Source organism: Temnothorax longispinosus, unplaced genomic scaffold (genome assembly GCF_030848805.1).
Source record: "Temnothorax longispinosus isolate EJ_2023e unplaced genomic scaffold, Tlon_JGU_v1 HiC_scaffold_264, whole genome shotgun sequence".
Classification (NCBI taxonomy): domain Eukaryota; kingdom Metazoa; phylum Arthropoda; class Insecta; order Hymenoptera; family Formicidae; genus Temnothorax; species Temnothorax longispinosus.
The window spans coordinates 1-4,936 of NW_027270083.1; the positions used below are offsets into that span (position 1 = coordinate 1).

At 34.1% G+C, this 4,936-nt stretch overlaps 1 long non-coding RNA gene across 1 annotated transcript; it reads right to left on the bottom strand.

Moving 5' to 3' along the window:
* Nucleotides 1–205: 205 nt before the first annotated feature.
* LOC139824093 (uncharacterized) lies at nucleotides 206–4,936 on the bottom strand. Its single transcript, XR_011735004.1, has 2 exons — nucleotides 4,480–4,936; nucleotides 206–928 (listed from the first exon to the last, which is right to left on the bottom strand). It is a non-coding gene; the product is annotated as an uncharacterized lncRNA (long non-coding RNA).

Sequence of the window (4,936 nt, forward strand, 5' to 3'; positions counted from 1 at the left end):
CGAGAGAGAAACGTTAATTGCGCGAGAGAGAAAGGTAGTGAAGCCTAATCGTCCGCAATGCGCATACGCAGATATCGATAACCATATAGTACTATTTCATGTAAAAGTATTCAGCGAAGGAAACTAGACGTAGGGCTACGTCAACTGTCAGTTGACGTAGTTCGACGTTGTTGGCACAAACTGTGCCGGCACAGTGTTACTGTGCTTGTTTTTTTTTTTATTTTTTTATTTTTTTTCGTTGGAAGGGAAAATCTTTTTTAAGACATAAATCGGTAACTCATTCAACGATTGACGCCAAATTCAATACCGGTACTTTAATGAGGTCTCCGACTCATTGAAAATTTAATATACTTAAGAAAATCGGTTATTAAAATAAAAAAAATTTATCTCAATATCTCAAAATTTGCGGAAGTTGCAGCGAAAATAGACATTTCTCAACAAATTTAAAAATTAAAAAAAAAGAAACCCTTTACAGCTACAATAAATATAAATATAAATATAAATCGGTAACTCCTTTTGAAGACTTTAGAGACTTTAGAAAGAAAATAGGACTCTATAAGCTATCGAATGACAACTTATTTATTACTCTACGATTATCATTTTCAAAAATATAACAAAAAACTACGCAACCGGTTTAAAAAAATATAATATTATTAGAAGGAGCTAATTTTGCATTTGGCTATCTGGGTGCATAATCAAAAATAAATTTATACACGTATTTGTGAGAATGTACTTACCTCCGTTTCTGTACAAGCTTTTAGAGCTGTTAACTTTTCCTTTAACAATTGGTTTTTGTCAATAACCTTCTGTTTTTGCTTTTTAATTTTTTCGTCCTCGTCGGTTATTTCAGATGCAGAGAATAAAAGTGACGATGGCAGAACTTTCGGCCTCTCTTTTTCTATTCTCCGTTGCAAATCCTCTAACGTTTCTGTAAATATAATTAACTAGCTGGTTACCCGGGCTTCGCCCCAGAGGACATATGTAATAAGACACGCAAATAGTCTCTCTCTCCCTCCCTCTCTCTCTCTCCCTCTCCCTCTCTCCTCTCCCTCCCTCCCTCTCCCTCCCTCCCTCTCTCTCTCCATATCTCTCTCTCTCTCTCTCTCTCTCTCTCTCTCTCTTTCTCTCTCTCTCTAAAATGCTATAAATTAAAAAATATTACTTTTTTATTAACTGAAGTTCAATTCCGTCGTATACAATTCTTTAAGATTCACTCAATTATTTCCTAAAAAATTGGAAAAATTTCGTAACCGATTTCCAAAAAGATACCGGTTTCCAAAATGATCGGTAACAAAAAACTACACAGTTTATAGCACTCCCCGGGAAATTCTACCCCTGTTTTATATACAATTCTTTAAAATTTGATCAATTACTTCCCGAAAAATTTGAAAAACTTCTGATACCGGTTTCCAAAAAGATCAGTAACAAAAAATTATACACTTTATACCTTCCTTTAATGATACTGTATATGAAATTACATGTATAACTTATACACTTTTCAAGCAGAAATCGGTAACCCCCTCCACCGATCCTTGCCAAATTCGAAACAACCTTCCTTTAATGATACTCTATATAAGATGACAAATGACATGTATAACTTACACACTTTTTAAGCAAAAATCGGCAACCCTTTCACCGATTCTCGAAATTCAATATAATAATATTCTATCCATAAAAAAATTAGCTCGATATCTTAAAATTTGCAAAAATCAGAACAATTACGTAGATTTTTTTAGACAGAAATCGGTAACCCTTTTATTAGGAAATTCTACCCCTGTTTTATATACAATTCTTTAAGATTCGGTCAATTATTTCCCGAAAAATTGAAGAAATTAGAAAAACCGGTTTCCAGAAGATCGGTAACGAAAAACTATACACCCTATAGCACTCCCCGGGAAATTCTACCCCTATTTCAGATACGTTTGGTAAAAATTTGGTCCATTAGTTTCCGAGATCATCGAGAACAAACAATCAAACCGAAAAACTCTGCCTCTTTATAATAATAGTATAGATATAGATTATCACAGATTTGCGCAAATAAAGGGGAAGGGAGTGGTTGCGTTAGTGGCTAAAGACATATACTTTACTTTCAACGAAAGCTATGGCTGCCTCCCGGTATTTATTGCCACACTTGACTTTATATAATTTTTCTTTTTTTACAGGAGTCTGAAAATTACGTATTTTGTCACTCTCGATGATTTTATATGCCGACTCTCCAGTGTATTTTATATAACAAAACATTACTGAAAATAATGTAATTAACAAAATAAAATGCAAATAGTAATAGTGGGTTGTGCTAAGTGTTAGAATTAGGCCTGATAATGTATGAGATTTTTGCACGATAAATAAACTAAATGCGAGTAATTCGCAGTTTGTTCGCGCACGGATTATTCGCTCACGCACAATTTTTTATGGATAGAGTATCATTAAAGATAGATTGGTGTTGTATTTGGCAATGATCGGTGAAGGGGTTACCAATTTTTGCCTAAAAAGTGTATACAAGTCATACATGTAATCTTATGTATAAGGTATCATTAAGGCTCCTGGATGGTCACCGCGGCTATATTGGATTCTTACTATCGAGGCGAGGAAAACACCCAATTTTGTTGTGCATACCATTTTCAAATAAAAAGACATTTCAATAAAACATCACTATAGATCGTTTCAGAACACTTCCGAAATTGGCCGAAAACTACCCTTTTCCCTCGACAATAAACAAACAGCCATAAAACGAAGCCTAAACATACGGGAAAAACAGCCGTTTAACGACTATCGAAAGGAGGTGAAAACGTTCCTTCCGCATGCAAATCTTACTTTTCGGCCAATTTTACGACTTTCACGAATACGTTAAACGTTAGAGCACAAGCACAGAGCGAATAATAAAGAAATAGACACGCACAACAAATAGGTTGTCAACATGTCACAAGACAGAATTCTCCATTGGAGAGAGTGAGAGGAGAGAGTCTGATTTCTGCCGCGACGGTACGTCGCCACCGTCAACGCAGAGTTCTCGGCTGACCATCCAGGAGCCTTAAAGGGAGGTTGTTTTGAATTTGGCGAAGATTAGTGAAAGGGTTACCGATTTCTGCCTAAAAAATGTATAGGGTAGACCGATGCAAATCGGATTACTAATTAGCACGATAAATAGCTCGTAATCCGATTCGTCTCAATCTACCCTAAGTTATTTGATGGATAGAGTATCATTGGGATAGAGTATCACTGGGTCTAATCAACCAAATCTTAAAGAATTATATATGAAATAGGGGTAGAAAGGACTGAAGAATATAATAGAATTAGAAATAACCCAATATCTCAATAAAATTTGCGGAAATTAACGCTACACAGACATTTTTCAAAAATTCAAAATATTGTATAAAAAAAGAACCTTTTTACCGATTATTACCAAATTTAATACCAACTTTCTTTAATGATACTTTATATAAAATTACATGTATAACTTATATGAGTAACTTTTTAAGCAAAAATCGGTAACTCCTTCACCGATCCTCGCCAAATTAAATACCTTCCTTAAATGAGATTTTATCCATCAAATAACTTGCACATTTTTTAAGCAAAAATCGTTACACATTTTTGAAGCAGAAATCGGTAACCCTCTCACCGATCCTCGAAAAATTCAAAACAACCTTCCTTTAATAATACTCTATATAAAATTACATGTACACTTTTTACCGATTATCGCCAAATTCAATACATGTAACTTTTTAACAGAAATTGGTAACTCCTTTACTGATCTTCGCCAAATTCAATACTTTCCTTAAATAATATTCTATCCATCAAATAATTTACACATTTTTTAAGCAAAAATCGATAACCCTTTCACCAACCGCGCCTATCTTTCTTTATCGAACGGATGCTGCATGCGCAAAGTTTTAAAGTATTCTCAAAACTCAGTCATGATCAGTGCAAAATTTGCAGAAGAGTTTGTGCCACGTCTCCAAAGTTGCCGACTACATTAATTTGACGATGCAAATAAAGATACCTTTTTAAAACTAACATTTTTCTGGATGTATTAAAAAATACTCCAACTATATTTCTAAATTGATCATTATTTCCCTTGTTAAATTCATATTTATAAGAGACTAATAATTTTATTTTCTCAGTTTAATTGGTCGTTGATTTATTTAATAATTACGAATTCGTTTCATCGGATTTAACTCAGTCTATTTAATTTTCATGAAACCATTCCTCTAAGAAAATGCTGAAAACTTATTTCGCGATTGTAATTTGTCTTTGACTTTTGCATTTCATATAGAACACACTGTTTATTGTTAAAATTTTGAAGAGGACTTAAACAATCATATATTGTACAATAAAGTTATATTGTATAATTTCTTAAATATTAGTAAATTTTTATTTTTCCATTTACGATGTACTAGATCGAAATATATCGCTCGCTTTCTATTTGAGGAAAGACCACAGAGTTTAAAATCCTCAAAGTCGATGAAAAGAAAAATGTACCTTTCCACGTAAGTTGGTGATGACCTCTTCAACTCGTTTGCTGTCGTCCGTTCCTTTTTATTCCTTAATCACTTTGGTGAAGTCGCCGATATCGGTCGCGTCGATTTGGCTTTTCTACTTGGCGTCGCCTGATCCACTCGAGTGTCCTTTGAATTTAAACTCAGTCGCGAGTTTCGCGTAATGAGGAAAATATGACTAGACTTTTGCGCGCCGAGTCGCCCGAGCAAGCGTTCAAATTATCGTTATGACGGGAACGTGACGAGAAAGAAGATGCACTTTCTATCCGATATATATACTTTACGCTAATTACGCGAGTAATTTGTTTCTGCAATCAGAATATACGTTCAATTAAAAGGACTGACAAACGTAAAGTTTATTATTATATATACGAGCGAGTTCAACATTATGCCAGATTACATGACATGATAAAGACATATCTCTTATACTGAATTGTTAA